The sequence below is a fragment of the Sceloporus occidentalis genome, unplaced genomic scaffold (genome assembly GCF_023333645.1).
Source record: "Sceloporus occidentalis isolate IW3139 unplaced genomic scaffold, rSceOcc1.0.p SCAF_3, whole genome shotgun sequence".
NCBI lineage: Eukaryota > Metazoa > Chordata > Lepidosauria > Squamata > Phrynosomatidae > Sceloporus > Sceloporus occidentalis.
In genome coordinates, this window is record NW_028316983.1 from 83,688,559 (window position 1) to 83,706,389 (window position 17,831).

A 17,831-nucleotide genomic window follows, 5' to 3' on the forward strand; every position below is an offset into this window, starting at 1 on the left:
TAAATAAACAATCTTATTTATAGAACATGGGTACAAAAGGCCAGTGATGTACCGTATATACTCGACTATAAGTCAAGCTCATCTATAAATTGATGGCAGGTTTTGGTACCCAAATTATGGATTTTGATCTGACCCATGGATAAGTTGAGGGTAAAACTTAGAGGCTCATAACAAAGGATATAAAGGACGAAGCTAAGGACAACAATGACAAAGAACTTACAAAATCTGGCAGACATAAGTGTTTGTGCTTTTCCAACCCAGACATTCAAAACGGTCAGAAGTGGAGCCATGGTGGACAGATTAGAAAGGATTGATGCATCTTTTAGGTGCCTCTGGGATGGACTAAGCTCTCTCCTTTTGCCACTCAACTCAGAAAGCGAGTGGTTCCTTTTGTTGTTGTTGTTATCAGTGGATAAGTTGACCCAGTTTTTTGTGGTCAATTTTTGACTAAAATTTCTAGACTTATACATGAGTATATACAGTATTCAAGTCTTTTACTCCAAGTCTCATGTCAAATCTTAAGTCTCAATTTTTCAGCCTCAAATTGAGTCTCAAGTCCTTGAAAGATACTTTCAAGTCAAAAGTCTGGAAACCAACTTTTAGTTAAAAAGGGAGATGGTCTGCATTTCTTGGTGAGGGAACAGTAAGTACATTAAGCAATGGACTTGAGACAGGGGTTGGCAGCCTGTCCCTGCTGCACATCAGATAAGCCCTCCTAAAGCTTTTCAAAAGTTTTAGAAGGAATCTTTTGCCTCAAGTCTATTTCCTAACATATTTGCTGTTCCCTTCCAAGAAATGTGCCCCACACTCTGGTGGCAGGTTTTGCCTGCTGCACAAAGTGAATGATGCCAGAAAGTTGGTCACTTAAAATATACAAGTTTCAAGGCAAGTTGAGTGAGTGCATCATGTATTGCTGAGTCGAATCAAAGTCAAGTCACTGAAGGAACTTGAGTCCAACATAGTAGATTACCACACTACCCTCTTATAGTGCTGTTATTCCACTTTTACTGCTTTGGTTGCCTCCTGTTGCATTCTGAGGCTTGTAGTTCAGTGAAGCCTAAGAGCTCTCTGGCTTAGAATTCTAAATGCCCCTCCCTAAACTGCAAATCCCACAATGCAACAGGAGGCAGCCAGACCAGTAAAATTGAAATAGTAGCACTATAAGAGTGTAATATAGTCTGAGCCAATCAACTCAAGTCCACATTACTTCAAAAGGCTTGTTGTAAATGTGTCTTTTCTCACTTCTCAACTCAGAGCAGGACTTTACATGTCTACTGTTCTGTAAAGCTCTGACAATCTGTTGCTGACATGAATTGATTTACAAAATCATTCCTGCAATTGGTGGATCATACTTTGCAGCTGTCCCACTTTATGCTGGACAGACACACTTACTTATCTGCTCTTCCACTTTTTTGTTATTGTCCTAATTTTCTCCACTGAATCCAAGTTTTATTTTGTGTGTGTGTGTTGGCTGCCTTTTTTAAAAGAATGAAAGAAAGCAAGAAGTCTAGTTATGGGGCAAAATGCCTATGGAGCATCCAGCACAGATGACTTCTCCTGAGGTGAAAGTGAAACACTACTTCTTGGTATGACCAGCAGAGGCTCAGCTAGGCTGGCTGGAGGAAGAAAATGTGAAGGAGAAGTGGAGGGCAGTGACTCAATCCTTAGCAACCTTGCTGACTGGAGGGAGTGGCAGTGGCAAAGACCAGGAGGAAGACAGCAAATTGGTTTTTAGTAACATGTTAATAGAGCATGATGACAGATGCTGCTGCTTCCTCCTCCTTCTCCTCTTCCTGGGTTGTGATGTGAGATCAACCTGGACTCTGCTGGTATCTGAGCTAGTATCACTAGCTCAGGGAAGGGAATGAGATGATGCCAGTGACAGTGCTGGCAAATGCAGGGCAAAGATGGAAAGAGCAACATTTCATCTGAGAAATGTTTGAGGGTATGGTGGATCTTATCAGAGCAAAGCAGATGTGTGCATGCACCTGGCTTGAACATTAAGACCAAGAGTCTAATAAGAGGTTAGAGTCCAAGACTCGTGTATAGGACTGTTTGTAGGATGCAGAATGGTGTGGGGAGGCAGGGAGTCATGATGTTAGCCTACTGGCAGAATGACCAATTGGAGGCCAGGGAGGGAAGGAGTTCTCATATGTCCAAATTGGAAGTTTCAGGTTTCACTCAGGTCAACCCAGGGAGCATGTATTTGCAGCCACGAAATTCTTCCTAGCATTTGGATTCAAACTGCCTTCCTACTCACCCATGCACCAACCCTCTTTTTAAAAATGTATTATGCTGTGTTTCTACCATTTGTCACAACTTGGGCATCTGGCATGACACAAGATCCAGTTTGGGGAGTGGACCAGTTTGTGCCCCATTGGAGATTCCCTTAAGGGACTTTGACATTGACATACAAGGTCAGGCACATTTTAGGGGCACAGGGCCTCACTCCCAGTGGAAGGCACATCACAGAGTGATGGTTCACCCATATTGGTTCCCCAGCTGCCACCCCAATTCCCAATGGAAATCAGGGCAGGAGACAGGACTGATCAAATTGCTGGCCAGCCATTCAATTACTGGTTCTGTGATTTATGCCAAAACACTGCTACACAGCTGTAAAATAATGTGGCCTTTTACTTCCAGTTCTGGTGCTCTGTACCTCTTAGGTATGGCTCCCTTCACCCATGCCAGCCTGGAATCTCCATAACAAATATCTCATCCAACAGCCTAAGATAGTTGCACAAAACAGGCCACCACCTTAGAACTGCTTAACTTGAAAAGAGCCTTCTTTCAGACACTGACAAGGTATTTTTTGTGTCTTGAAGTTGTTTCTAATTCAAGGTGACCTTAAGGTGAATTTATCAGTGGGGTGGGAGGGGGTTGCGTGGTACGATTTGTTCAGGGAGAGTTTGCCGTTGGCATCCTCTGAGAATGAGAGAGTATGATTTGCTCAAGGTCACCCATTGGGTTTCCATGGCTGAGTGGGGCTTCAAACCCTGCTCTCCAGAGTTGTAGTCCAATACACATAGTTACAATTAATGACATAGAGTATAATAGCACAGAGAAGTAGGCATCTTTGTTCCTGGTTTTCATACATCATTAGGTTGCCTAGACAGACCTATATTTCTTGTTAAATAAGCTTTAAAATTTAATTGGGATGTCTAATACCCACAGTTTCTTTCTCAATGGTCATCTTGACTTGGAGCCATATCAGAAGTACCATTTTTATAAGAAATTGTTTTTCTAAGAATGCTATGTATTCTTGTATTCTCTGGTGGTTTAAGGAAGGCTTTCATACCCAAATCTGAATTAACTGCTTCAAACAACAATTTCAACAATACTGCAACAGTTCTAGAAAAATCTTTTATCTTGTTCTTATTCTTATTCTCATTGTTGCTGTTTACTGTAAATAAAGTACTTTATCTAAGGCAGTAGTCTGGGAGCACTGTGAATTCTCTGGGGGGGGGGAGTTTTTCATGTAAATATAATTCTGCTGACAGCATCTTCTGAATGCTCTTCTAGTTGATTTTATTTTATTTCATTAAAAAAAACTTGCCTGGACATTTTCTATAAAATAGAATCTTTGTTGCTTAAGAATCTCTCTCTTCCTGCTGTGTCTCCTTCACTTGAAGGTCACAATGTGCAGTTTGTGAAATCACAATTATCTCTCTTTCTCAAGTAATCATGATGTCACAAATGGAGGATTAGGATGACTTCAAGGGAAAGAGAAGCAGCAGGAGCTGATGAACTTGGAAGCAACCCAGAGCCACAAAGTTTCCTGTGAAGATACATCCAGGAGAGAGAAAACAGATATGTAAAAGTATGTCCAAATAAACTGTTTTTCCAGTGATTCTCCCAGGAATGCTGACTATATTTGGGCAGTTATTAATTTACAGTTTCCATATGATTTCAGCACAGTAGTATACTAACTATGTAATTGCTTTTTGGAAAATGTAGCTACCATGTATGCAATACTAATGAGAAGTTCATGAGCAGAGCATTTTTTTTTTAAAAAAATGTTATTCTGTGCAAGCCCTGCCAAAACTAATAAGAGTGCCTGTTAATTTTAGCAGGGTTTGTGCAAAATAACATTTTTAAAAAGCAGGGGGCGGGGGGATGCCCTGCTCATGAACTTCTCATCCTGGGGAGAGGATGGTTCCTGCTGAGGAAGCTATGCTAGCAAAAGAAGGGAATTCCAAAAGAAAAGCCTATTGTTGCACAAGATACCCAGCAAGGCAGGACTGGGTAAACTGTGAGTCTCCAGATGCTTGATTCCAATTTCCTTCAGCTGCTGTCAGCAAGGCCAATGTTGAAGGGCAAGGGAACTATCAATTTGTTAACATCTGGAAACCACAGGTTCCTGGGCCCTGGTGTAATGGAAGGAATTTTTCTCCCATGAAATAATCCTGTGGTGCTTATGCACTGAAGGACCCACATGGGCTTTAGAATTAAGGTGCATCTACATAGTAGAAATAATGCACTTTGACACCACTGTATGTGCTATAGTGACATCCTATGATATCCCAGGATTTGTAGTTTTACAAGGTGTTTCGCCTTCTCTGCAAAAACATGCTAGTGCCTCTTAAAACTATAAATCCCAGGATTCTATAGGATGGAGCCATAGCAGTTAAACTGATGTCAAACTGCCTTATTTCCACAGTGTAAATGTACCCTTAGATATGCATTAAATTGGGATGGTTAGTTGGACAATGTAAGTAATCTGTTTCCTTGTTTCCTCATGTCCTTTGGTATCCAAATCAACAATAATATGGGCAAAGTTCTGTGAAGAGCTATGGCTTTCCACTGGTTCATTTGTTTCTGTCATCAACATGTGAAATGTTTTGAAAATGCGGAAGACAATTTACCTTATATTACCCACAGCTTCAACTACATATTTGTAGAGACTCATTCTATCATATTATTTTGCTTGTGTCTATTCCAGCACCTGATACTGCAGGGAACTGCCACCCTACATATACAGACATTCATGGAAATGGCAGCACAGAGATGAAACTATGCCCCCCCCCCCCCCCACTACTGTGTGTTTATTTGACATCTTAAGGAATGTCTGTATAGGTCTATTGAAGTGGATGAATGCATCTTTCAGTGGAGATGATGATGTACATCTCCATCTGGAGCCACAACTGTTACACATGACAAATTATGCATGACTAGCACTGGATTGGGACAAGTGTCCTTCACTTCATATTCTCTGCTCTACTTATGTAATGTAAAATGCCTGAGCAGATGTCTGTTTATTGGAAGACATTCCTGCATCTGAATGTCTTCTATATTTATTTTGAATATGTTTGAAATTCCTGTACAGCAGCTTACTGCTTAAGATCTGAGGATGCTACTGAAGGAGTTTAATAATCATATTACTACCATCATGATTGTACACAGGTGACTTCATTTTACAGAGTGAAGTGGGTGAAAGTAACTACACTCTCTTTGCTGCTTGCTTTGATAGTTCACCACCAACAGCTGAAACCAGTGCAACTTATGCCTGTTTTTTCTCACACATACATACTCACCCACCCACTGTTAGGGAGCATCCAGTAAAGGCCTGCAGTGATTCTTACTTTGCGCTGATATTTTCTCTCATGACTTGAACTTCCCAGGGACCCCAGACACAATAAAAACCCAGGCTTTCATCAAAATGAAAGCAATAGGAAGCACGTACTAAGCAGGAATTCACTATAGCTGACATCAGTTCAGCCCCTTTCAAAAGAAGCCATACTTTAACTTGTCACCCTGCAGCTATGTATATGAAATTTGAGTCTGGCAGGCTTTCCTATAGTGAGCATTCTACATTAGCAGCATAACTGAAAAGGCCCTGATCCTAGTGGATGTCTGTCAGACTCCATTAGGAGGAGTTACTTGGAAGAAGGCCTCAGATGGCTTTGGTTTTGGTTTCTTCCACAGGCTTACAACCAAACCAAATGCAAACATTTTGCATACGTATTTTATACTGTGATCATTCCAAAAATGATTATGAGATGTATTATATTAGAAATCATTAATTGTTTAATATTTAAATACAGATAAGAATCAAATAAGAATCAGATAACAATCAAATAGGAACCAAAGAAGCAGATAAGAATTTAATAAATGACTCTGAGATGAGCAAGTTGTATCTAATGCTGTATTCCAGTTACTGCATCTGTCTTTTTTTTTATATATATTACCACTGGAAATTTATTATATTTTGTTTTCAGTTTTAATTGTGTTTAGCTGCCCTGAGTAGTATGTAAAATGTAAGATATACTAAATAGCTATAAATAAATATAAAAACAAAATAGAAAGTTGACATAGTAGATCTCCATTTTATTGTAGGTGTCATATGCCACCTGAGAAATAGTTTTAGCTATCAGTCTAATGAACATAGGCACATGGTCTCTGCTTTAGCAAGAACATGGAATACATCTGTTGTGGGAGAGGAAACACGTGTTTCACGCAGAGACAGAAAAGCTCAAATTTCAATGGACTAGTGTTTATGATTGCCTGATGAAGCAACCTGTGCAATATGGCATTAACTCAGGATACAGTAGTTTGCAGAACTATCATTCTCACCTTAGTGCCACATTTCTAAAATTATCACAGCCACCATGGCTAAAATGCTGTAGAAACAGACAGCAGCCTCAGCTAAGAAGAAAATGAAAGAAGGAATAAAGGCATAACAGCTGCAATGCCACAGGCACCTGGCCCTAGAAATATGCTGGAAGTGTGACAGACACACCCACCAGCCTAAGTCATTAGACATAACATATGGCAGGCTGCTGTTGGTATTGTCATGCTGTGGCTGGATAGTTTTCGCCATAGGTATAACTAAATTAAGACAGAGAGTCACTTTGCTGGTCTGTACCCGTTGTCATGCGACACAGAACAAACTACACTAAGCTTCAAAGGCCATGTCAGAATAATTTGAAACAATCCTAGCCTTCTGTCTTTCTTCTCACAATATTTACTCTGAGACTGAATAGAGCCTTACAAAGAAGAGCGTCACAGAGAAAGGACACCTTGACTCCAAGCTTCCTGTCCATGTGACTGTATATCAGTCTAGATTGTTTGTATCCAGTGTTAAATTGGACAGTTTTGGAATTTGTGTGGTGAACCTTTATCCATTGCACTACCCAGCATTTCTCTCTGCCTCAGTGGGCCTTGGACTTGACGTTGATAAGGACTGTTCAAGGCAAAATCTCAATAGTCATGCCATGAAGGACCCCACCTTATTGGCTTAACACTTTTAGCAGAATACACACTAGATTTTTTCCCTATTAGATAGAGAGATAAAGTTGAAGACATAGGTGATTTTGTAATCTGTTCCTTGGCAGAATCAAATAACATCTAGGTGAGAAGCTACTGTTCGGCAAGACTTGGGGATAACTAATGCCTGAAGTCTGATGAATGGTCTGATGGGCTTTAGATTTTTTTTGTAGTTGATATGACTGGGGCTTCTGTCAAAGTCCTGGTCAATCTGTGTAATACAGGTACTGAGTCAACACAACTGAATAGATATCTATGGCGGGATACAGACGGGCAAAAAGGGGTGTATTCATGACGTCATGAAGGTAGAGCCTTCAGACGGGCCTTACCTGAATGCCGCCATGAACACGCCCCCCGCACGCCCCAAGCGGGAAGAAGCGGCATTAAAAAGGTGCTGCTTTTCTCCGCTTCTTTTCCGTTTGATGCGCAGCTGCGCAGCTCCGTCTGTAAGCTGCTGCACCGGTACGCCAGAATTGTTACGCCGCTAATTTAAGTTGCCCATTTAAAAGCTCCGTGTCTGCTGCATCACATAATGAGTCGGGGTCCTGGAACATGCGCAGTTTGCAGTCAGGCTTTAATTACAGCGTCAGCTGCCATGCAGGTGTGCAAGCTGCAGCACAGCTGCAGCGCATATTAAGACTCGTAACCCTAACCCTAACCCTAACCCTAACCCTAGAGCAACATGTATGCATGCGCTGCTAGAATCGGGGAAAGTTTGGAATTTAAAGTGAACCCCTACACACATTCCTGTGCCATTTTCACCTAACAATAAAAACCCCTAAAACTTTAAATATTTACATATGTACAAGGGAGGTGATGGGGGATGGCAGGGGGACAGCGGTGGCAGCGGCGACAGCTGTGGCTGTGCATTGCAGATTCAGCAAGAGCGCGGGGACCAAAGGAGAGGAGGCATCCATGATGCTGGTGACATTGGCAACGTGCAAGCGGACAAGGATGCCAACACCAGCTGATCACCAGCTGGCAGGAGACCACTATTGTTCTTGGGCAGGGCGAGGGAAAAAGTTTTAAAGGGGCTTGGGAGCTTTAAATGTGCACATAAGCTTTCTGCCGCAGCTGCGCATCCACCAGCCAGCAAAAGAAAAAAAAAGCCCCGTTTTTGGCCGCCCGTGCAGAAGCTGCCTCTCTCTTTGCAGCGTCCTCCGAGGCGGCGGTTTGGAAACTCCGGGTCAGAAACGGCCCCAGGTGAGGCGTCTTCACTGCCCCCCATGTGGAAGCCCCATCTCCTGAGCCACGCCCCCGGGGCGGGCGGTCTGGAGGCTCTGTATTCAGCAGAATACACCTCCAAGACGTCTTCCCCTGCCCGTTTGTATCCCGCCTATATCTCAATAGAAAGATCTGTCATCTTGAGATAGTATGAGTAAAATGCTACTAAATGATGTGGAAGAAAATTTAAATATGCAAAGACTTATAGGACTTATATCCCCAAATGAATGGGTAAATTCTCACAATTCAGGGACCATGTTTAAATTGCAAGCCACAAGAGTCCCCCAAAACAAAACCAGAATATGCCAGAGGTCCACTACCATTTTTGTTTAAAGAAAAAGGAGGGAGGGAGGTCAAGTGAGTTCAGGGGAAAAGAAGATGTGTTTGAGTGGGGAATTTGTGCCTTGTTTTAATGAGGAATCACCACTCCAGAAGTGGAGGCTTCCAGGAGTGGAGATCAGCATTTTTAGCTGAATTGTTTCCAACAATGGCTAGTTGTAACCCTGGGGATTGCATGCAGCCTATAAAATTCCCATGCTCTGCCCTCTCTCCTACTCAAGTTAACTCCTTTTAGGCTAGCTTCAGCACTTCATTCTTTGCATGCATTACCACCCCTGAAATAGCAATGGAAAGTATGGCCTGTTACAGACTGTCAAAATAAAGCTGCTTCGGGTCTCTTTGGAGGTATGCTGTTTAAATGATGCATGCATCCTAAGAATCCGGAAGCTGCACTAAAGCTGCACTCCAGTGCTTAGGAATGGAGTGTGGCTTTGGCACGACCTCCGGACTCTTAGGACCCATGCATCATTTAAATAGCATACCTCCAAAGAGACCCGAAGCAGCTTTATTTTGGCAGTCTGTAACAGGCCATAGTTCATAAATATTCATTCTCAGGTTTTTTAAAAAGGGTTTCCCATCAAGTGGGAAACAATGCCAGTAAAACTTCTGGACAATTTTGAACTGCTATTGGACATCACAAAAGTGTTGCAAAGCAATTACTTTGCAGAGACAAACATACGGACTGGCATTCTACATTGTAGTTATGGATTTGTAACCTAGAATTATGGATTCATATCTGCTCCATCTTCAGTAAGACTACATAATCACGATAAAAGTATTGTTGCCAGGCTCATAAATGCCCACTTGGCCACTTTAATAATCAGCAGCTGCATCAGATGAAGGAGGTCTCCTTAGATTCATAGAATCATAGAGTTGGAAGACAGCCCAAGAGCCATCCAGTCCAACCCCTTACCATGCACAAACACAGTATCAAAACACCTCTGATAGATGGCCATCCAGCCTCTGTTTAAAAACCTCCAAAGAAGAGATTCCACTACCCTCTGAGGGAGAGTGTTCCACTGTCAAACGGCTCTCACTGTCAGGAAGTTTCTCCTAATGTTGAACTGGAATCTCTTTTCCTGTACCTTGTGGAAAGAGACAGGAAACACTATCCTCTTTATGTCCCGATGAGAAAGTGAATAGATCTTCTTTGCTCAATGCGGCTGCTGACTGTTACGCTGGGCTTGGGACATTGAGCCAGGAGATATTACTAATTTATGCATTAAGAACAGGGATGGACATACACTTGCCAGAATACTCCAGGTGGCTTCCTGAGTATTCTGGACCCAACTTCCTCCTGAATTCACCCCTTACCTGCTCTCTTTTGTTGTGGGTTTTTGGCTCTCAGGGTGAATGATGGGCAGCTGCCTTCCCATACAGCCCCTGTTTGCCACCCAGAGCCGCTGCTGAGGTCAGAATGAGGCACTCAGCCATGCTATCAATGTTGGGCACCTCCATCTGATCTCAGAGCAACTTGTATCTGCAGCAGTGACACAAGACAGTTTGCAGGGACTGCAAATGAAGGCAGCTGTCATTGTTGCTACGTAGGGAGCAGAAAACTCATAACAAAATGTGAGTTGTTTAAATTTGGGTTAGGGGGAGGAGGCTCCCTAATAGGGAGCAGGCCTTGTGAAGACAGTCTTGACCCAATTCACTGTTTTGGCTCTGCATCATGTAAACAGGACATGGCTAGCCGGGGGAGGGAATTTGTGGTAAATTACTGATGTAGACAAGGCCTATGTAGCCAATATAGAATATCTGCAATAGTTTTCTTGTGCCAAAAAATGAATGAAAGAAAAACAAGAAAGAAGGAAGGAAGGGAAGGAAGGAAGGGAAGGGAAGGGAAGGGAAGGGAAGGGAAGGGAAGGGAAGGGAAGGGAAGGGAAGGGAAGAAAGAGAGAGGGGGGAGGGAGGAGGGAGGGGAGTTGTGTAAAAAGCCCATTTTTTACCACATAATAATTTGTGTACAATACTCCAAAATGGTCAAATATGGGGAGAGTACCATGGAAGAATATTTCTTTTCTCCCACAGCAGAAGGAAAACTATTTTAATGATTTGTCCTTGTATACAAGGACAAAATGGTCAAGGATTTACAGCCCTGCCCCAAACATATTTATATTTATGTTCACATTTCACTAGCGTTCTGTGAAGCCTTCCTATTGCTGACATGAACAAATATCATCTAATGTAAGAACAGGCATCTAAGACACTACAAACGTAATGAATTGTCATTTAGTTGCCTAAGAAATGACACCAGAGTTGGTGGCATAACTGCAAAGTTAACCTCTGCCACCTGTGTATTTAGATGACTGAATGCCTTCCTTAATGAGGTGGTATGATTTATGTAGGGCTCATTTGCCTTCATAATAAATTTATTAAGTGATCATCTCCTCCCTTCTCACTCCAAATCTGTAGACTGAATCACAGTAATTGGTGTTTAATCCTGCACCGACATGACATCAGATGAGTTCAAACAATGTAGATGCTCTTTGTCATCATATTAAAAAGAGCTGGGTTGTCAGCAAGGGGGGAAAAGTGAAAAATGAAAATGCTGTTGGAGAAATAAGTGGTGGGTAAAATATGCAAAATACATGACAATATTTAACAGTGCTAATATAAACAGTGTTCTGCATTGGCTCATTTGCAGGATAACATTTGTACTATTTTGTTATTTGTTCTTGGAATATGTAAACAAATAAAATAAAAGAGAAAAGTGGAAGACAATATGGGCCATGCTCTTATCTCCAACCACAATTTAAATGACTTGGGAAATAGCAGAATTGTAATTAGTTGCCAAAATTCTACATGTGCTACTAAGTTATGTAGCTACCTTAGTTTGTGTAGTTAAGTAGCATCTCCTGGGGTTCAACCCGAAACCTACATTACCAGGCACTAGAAAAGTCATCCATCCACACCCTGATTTCCTGCAGAATGGACCTCTTTCTCTCCATATTGTTGGTGCCTGGTAAAGTAGGTCTGGGGACAGAGAGTTATTATTGTAACGATAGTGCCATGATTGTAAGTACATAAGGACCATGAATACAGATCTGCAGCAGATGTGCACATCCAGATAATACATTCTTAACTGTGATCTTTAATTCTGTTTCACAGTGTATAAAACTGTAAACAATAACAAAAGACTTTATGCCATCAGAACCAGGACAACTGGGCAAAGCAGGAGTTGGGAATCCTTATTTTAGTCCCAATGGAAGTTGTCCCTCCCCCATCTAGGGTTGCCAGATGTTCAAAGCTGCAATAAGGGGCATTTAAAATTTATGATGTCTGTGCTAACAGACAGAAAATGGTTATTAACAAGGTTATGTTTTACCTAAAAACCAAATAAAAGTATTGACTTCAATTAATTTATTCATGAATTTTACAAGCCTAAGTTACATGATGCGTAATGTCTTTATGAAAATCCATATTTGGCTTGTGTTTTTTTAAATGCACATATAGTTTTCAATTCATTTTAGTCATATCAAAAATGCTTGACAATTATGATTAAAATTCAGAGTAGCCTGAATGTCAGATTTACAGAACATGTATTTATCTCACTATGCCATTTGTTTTTTAGAATTAACCCACCTTTCTATTAAAGTGTTAGACCCAAAACAATAAATACTGAGAGCCAACAATTACATAGAAAGCCAGTCTCAAGAGTCATGATCCAACTTGACATCAGGGGGCATAGCCAGGTGATAATCAAAGCCCCTTTTCCTTGTAAAGAAAGTATTTTACAATTCTGATAATTTTGTTAAATTTTTTCTGCAACTTTCCTGGCCCTAGCATATCATATTGAAGTTGGAGTGGCAGAATGATATGGAAAATGTGCCATGGTCACTTTAAAGTTGGCCAAAGTGAGGTCCTTAGGTCCCTTGGGCATAATTTTTTACTTTATTGATTGGCTTTATAGTTTGCCTTTCTCCCAAAATGGGATTCAAGGAAGCTCATTGGATGAGGCATCAAAGAAGCTGGTCACTAAAGGGGATTGTAAGGAAATTTAAAAAAAAAAAATAGGGAAGAGATAAGAATGGAGATCTGCAAGTTGGATCAAAATATGACATTTTAAAAGTATCATAAAGCCCCATTTGTGCTGACAAAAGGATTACATGGATTCAGAAAATGAATATTTATTTATTGGGAAGGATCTTTTGGAAAGCTTCCAAGCATTCTTTAAAAAAAGCCCAGCCACAAGAAGGCCACAGATGGGTGAAATACCATACAACCCTGATGTCTCATACCCAAGCCAATCTGCTGCTGCATTTTTAAACTGATCTATCTAGCCAGGTTGAGGGTAGGGTATTCTCTCTTAGAAAGCAACTTTTTTTCAAGGGGGTGGGGATGAGAGAATCCAGACTAAACCTCTGTGTTCTTGGGCCAGGTTTTTCTAAAATTTATTCACTTGGTGCACAACTAGCAGAAAACCCCAGATTTCTGGGGGGTGCAGCAAGAAAACTATTTTAGATGTTCTTCTCCATTACTCTTTCACTTGTTTGCTTGCTTACTCACTTTCACACACACTTTTATGAAAACATACACCCACCCATAGTCTGAAAGAGAAGCTGGTACTTGTTGCTTCATCCTCACTCTTCTCTTCCTTCTCGGCTGTTCAGTCAACCTTTGCTTGTAGTATGCTTGGCCTCATCTTTTCTCAAACAAAGAACTAACACAAGGGATTTTTTCAGCATACATGAGGGACAGGCTTTTCAGGCCCCAAGTAAGGAATGTCTGTTACAAAATCAGGCAACTGACAATTCTGTTATCCAGATTGCTATTCATCCCAGGATAAGAAGGGTCCACCGAACTTAATAAAAGATTCCCTTACAGTGTGGTTATCAACTTTGGTATGCATGCAAGTGACATTTCCTTTGGAACAATGGTGGAGTGGAGAAGGGAAGGATTAATTTCTGTCCTGACAAATGACTAGTTTAAACTTTAAAACCTGACATGTTAATGGCAATCACACCGTTAATAGTATCGCTACACGGTCCACAATAGTAATTACTTCTCAAATTTAGGTTGGAATCTTGTGGTCCTGGAAGGAAAAGAACAAACACACACTTTTTCACTTTGTTGGGCTTTAAGTAACAAGGCTTTGGATTTTGAGAGAGTCCGGCATCAGAGGTCCCCCTCTCCTTACTAGTAAAGACAGGATTTCCCTGGCCTTTGAACTTTAGTCTTGCCATACACATATTTGATTAACTACTTCTCAACTTTCTGAGGACAAGAGAAAGGGCAAAGTACAGTGTCTGAGATTGTGGACTGCAATTCCCAGCATTCTTCCTCTTTGGGAATGCTGACTAGGGCTGTTCAGACTTGCAGTCCAACTACATCTGGACATTTACACATCTCCTACCCTTGATTTAGTCTATCACCAGTGGCATGTACAAACATTTTCTCTTCCTTGTAAAAATACATGCATGTGGCCTATATTTTATACTGTGTATTGTCCTAATTAGTACTCTGATTTGGAGTTTCTTAGTAGTGATAGATTATTAAATAGATACTGATGTCACAACAATGTATCATCTGTTTGTTTGGGAAATGTTTACAACATTTCTCTCTTTTAAAGTCCAGGTATTGAGAATCCACATCAATATATTTATTTGTTTTCTCTGTTTCTTTTATGTGAATGCTGTTTGGACATCATGGTGAAATTATTAATATCTTTAGAAGTGCACAGTTAACTGTGTAAATTTACAGTACAATTGCTTTATTAAGAAAGCACTTGGTAAAATGAACAATTTAGAATACCTACAAGAGAAATCTTGTAATAAGGAGACCTATGAAATCCAACACTGGAGACAACAAGGGATAAGCCAAGACAATGTCCCCTCTTCCCTAAATAGCCCTCTCAATCCAGTTAGGCAGTGGTGCAGATTTATGAGAATCTCTTAGGTTCTCCAGCAAAGGTTCTGTTGACATACAACATGTTCTTTCATTTTTAAGGAGCCAGGGCTGGAAAATCCACTAACAAAATGTATATCCAGTTATTTTTCATGCAATCCTTGGCATAGTAGCAGTCCCAAAATCCAAAATCCAGGGTGCACATTTGTTGCATTTGTGAGCTGTCTTTTCTGTGTTGTGAGCCCTATTAACATGCTTCTGGGCTGCAAACTGATCAAAAGAATTGACCTGATAGCTAGCAGAAACAAAACCTTCCTTTTCTGAGTTGCTTGGAGACAAAGCAGTATAGGCAACATGTGTCAATGCCAAGAGTCTTAACAAAGGGTTTTGTTCAAAGAGGCTTTGTTCTTGTAAAGCCTCTTCTAAATCAATACACATCTTTATACTTGCTTCTTCTTTTTTGTCATTCTTCGTGTCATTTATGATACATATGGCATACAAATACCACCCAGTATGAGGGAAAGCTGTATTTCTTTTAGGTTGGTTTTGTACAGGTTCATCCCACTTGCATTTTGTAAACATATGAAGGATTCTGAGTAGGTGATTCCTTTACTAATGTCTGTTTTGAAAATGCTAAAGAAGTATGTTATCCACTAGGTACCAATGTCTCCGAAGCTCAGTCATCTTCATGCTTATCACTAATATTTCCTTTTTTCTTCCAGCTCATTTTCACAATAGAAAAGCAGAACAAATAGTTGGCCCTTCAAAAATGACTTTTATATCAATCAAATGTTACACATTATGGCAAGATATGTCATAAACTGATTTGGAGTATGAAAAATCCTGAACTAATGTGCAACATGTTTGGGGTCTCCCTGCATGGGTCCGGTAGGGCAGCTAACATATGGCTGTATATCGACAAGTGAAGTCTAGGGACCCACTCACACCAGAACTATAGGACTATTATTCCACTTTAACTGTTATGTTTCAATCCTATGGAATCCTGGGATTTTCAATGTAGGGATGAGCATTTAGCATTTTCAGCCAGGCATCTCTGATGCCTCATCAAACTATAAATCCCATTATTTCATGGTATGGAAACACAGCAGCTAAAGTGCAATAATAGCACTATAATTATATAATATGAATGCATCCCAGAATGCATCCAGTAATGTTTTCCCATCCTCCTTTCTTATTTTTATTTTTAAAAAACTTTCTAAAATGTTGCCTTTGTATGCTCCTGGTTACAGATGCTCATTTTATTCTTTGATTATTTTCACTTTTAAAGTATATTCTGTAACAACAACAACAACAACAACAACAACAGGACTGGTAATAATTTGGGCTTTTTATTTGGCTTATTTTGGTTTTTAATGGTTGGTGTGGATGGGTGTGTAGCACACATGGTAGTTGTATGTTTCAATATACATAACTATTGAAAGCCCTCCCTGTAATTATGACTATTGATTCTGTGGTCTACAACAAATTATCTGAACTATGGAAACAGAGATTTTTATGCTTCTGCTTTGCTGAGGATAATACCAAATTTGGCCATTCAGGAAAGGGATCCTAAAGCTGAACAAAAATATATATCTCCATCACCTGAAGATGAGCCTTAACTTTTGTGATGGAGATATATATATCCCCCAGTCACTAAATAATGCTACTCAGATTAGTTCCTATTGATTTTTTTATTTAGTTATTACTAAGCAAACTTATACTCTAACATTATGCTGGCAGTCAGAATGAAATTTTCTTACTTTCTTCTTTCCTAGAGAACAGAATCACCATCATGTTCTGGAATCACAACCTTATAGCTCTTGGTTCAAACTGATCCAAGATGGGTTTCTTCTTGCAGTAAAGAATAAAATTGTGTGTGTGTGTGTGTGTGTGTGTGTACTATCAGATGGATAGTTGTGCAATTCAACACTCATAATGGACAGTGCTCACCAGTATACTTAAGGACAGAAAGGTAGTTTACCAGTGGGTGCAAAGCAATAGATATTTAGTTATCTCTTCTGGTACATCAATGGAAATGCTCCAGAATAATCTGATTCAAGCATCTTCCTTACTATGACTACCAATAGGGCCAAATCCAAAACAGATCACAAAAGTTTTAGAATATGAAGTAAATTTCACATGCTTTAAATGTATGTCTACCTGTGCAGTAGATATTAAATTAAGACCTGGACCATTCCACCAAATTTCTTTCCTTCTCCTGTCTTCCTTATAAAGCAAATCAACTTCCATGAGCATCACCTTAACAGAATCTTTTTTAAAAAATGACAAGAACAGCAGAAAATACCGGTACGATCATACAGTATTGTTTTGAAAGCATGAAATATTATTTGGTGTGTGTGTGTGTGGGGGGGGGTAATTAATACTCATCCCAAAAATAATGCACTGCTACAAATTGGTCTATTCCCTGCCCCATGTATATTACTTATTTAAAACCTTCTGCTTGGGAAAGAGTTCTTAATTGCTGGCTACAATCCCGAGTTCTACAACCCAACATGTTTCCTTTTTACATCCAGAAATGCCTCTGAACCCATTTCAGTTCTACTTTTAAGGCCATAATGTGTGCTTCTGCAGGTGTAACTATGTCTAGAAGGTATTTGCTGCATCCAGTTCTGATATAACCATATGGACATGATGTATTTGAAGTGGGCAGAATTCCAACTCAAGACAGTTGGAACAGCTATTTGCTCCCAGCATTTTCATTTGTGAAAAAATAGAGGCTATACTACCAGTAATCCAACCCAATCATTTTGAAATCAGAATAGGAGTTCTCTAATTCAAAAGTACACATTCTTAAACAGCCTCATTGACTTCAATGAGGTGATAAGTATAGTCATAAAGTTGTACTCTGGGGTAAACAGTTTAGAAACATGAGCATTATAAATTCTAGGTTCTTTGAATTAAACAGAATGATGTATGCTAGGCCTATATAAAGCAATCATTCTTCCGCCCACTCTTTTTCACTCACTATGGGAGATTTTAACAGAATAAGATCAAAAATGAACTCACTTAACATAGCTGAAGTTTACATGAATAGATCAGGAGGAAGCTTGAAAGCTATCCCACAGGATAACTAGGTCACCATTCTTGTGTCTTCAGTACAAATAAAAAGCTGCAAAACTTTACTCCCTGTAGTA

The 17,831-nt window shown here is 40.2% G+C and overlaps 1 protein-coding gene across 9 annotated transcripts in view; it reads right to left on the reverse strand.

Annotated features, from left to right (window-relative positions):
- The window catches only part of DAB1 (DAB adaptor protein 1), an 831,182-nt gene that overhangs the window by 380,508 nt on the left and 432,843 nt on the right, over positions 1 to 17,831 (reverse strand). The gene's annotated exons all lie outside the window — the stretch shown is intronic.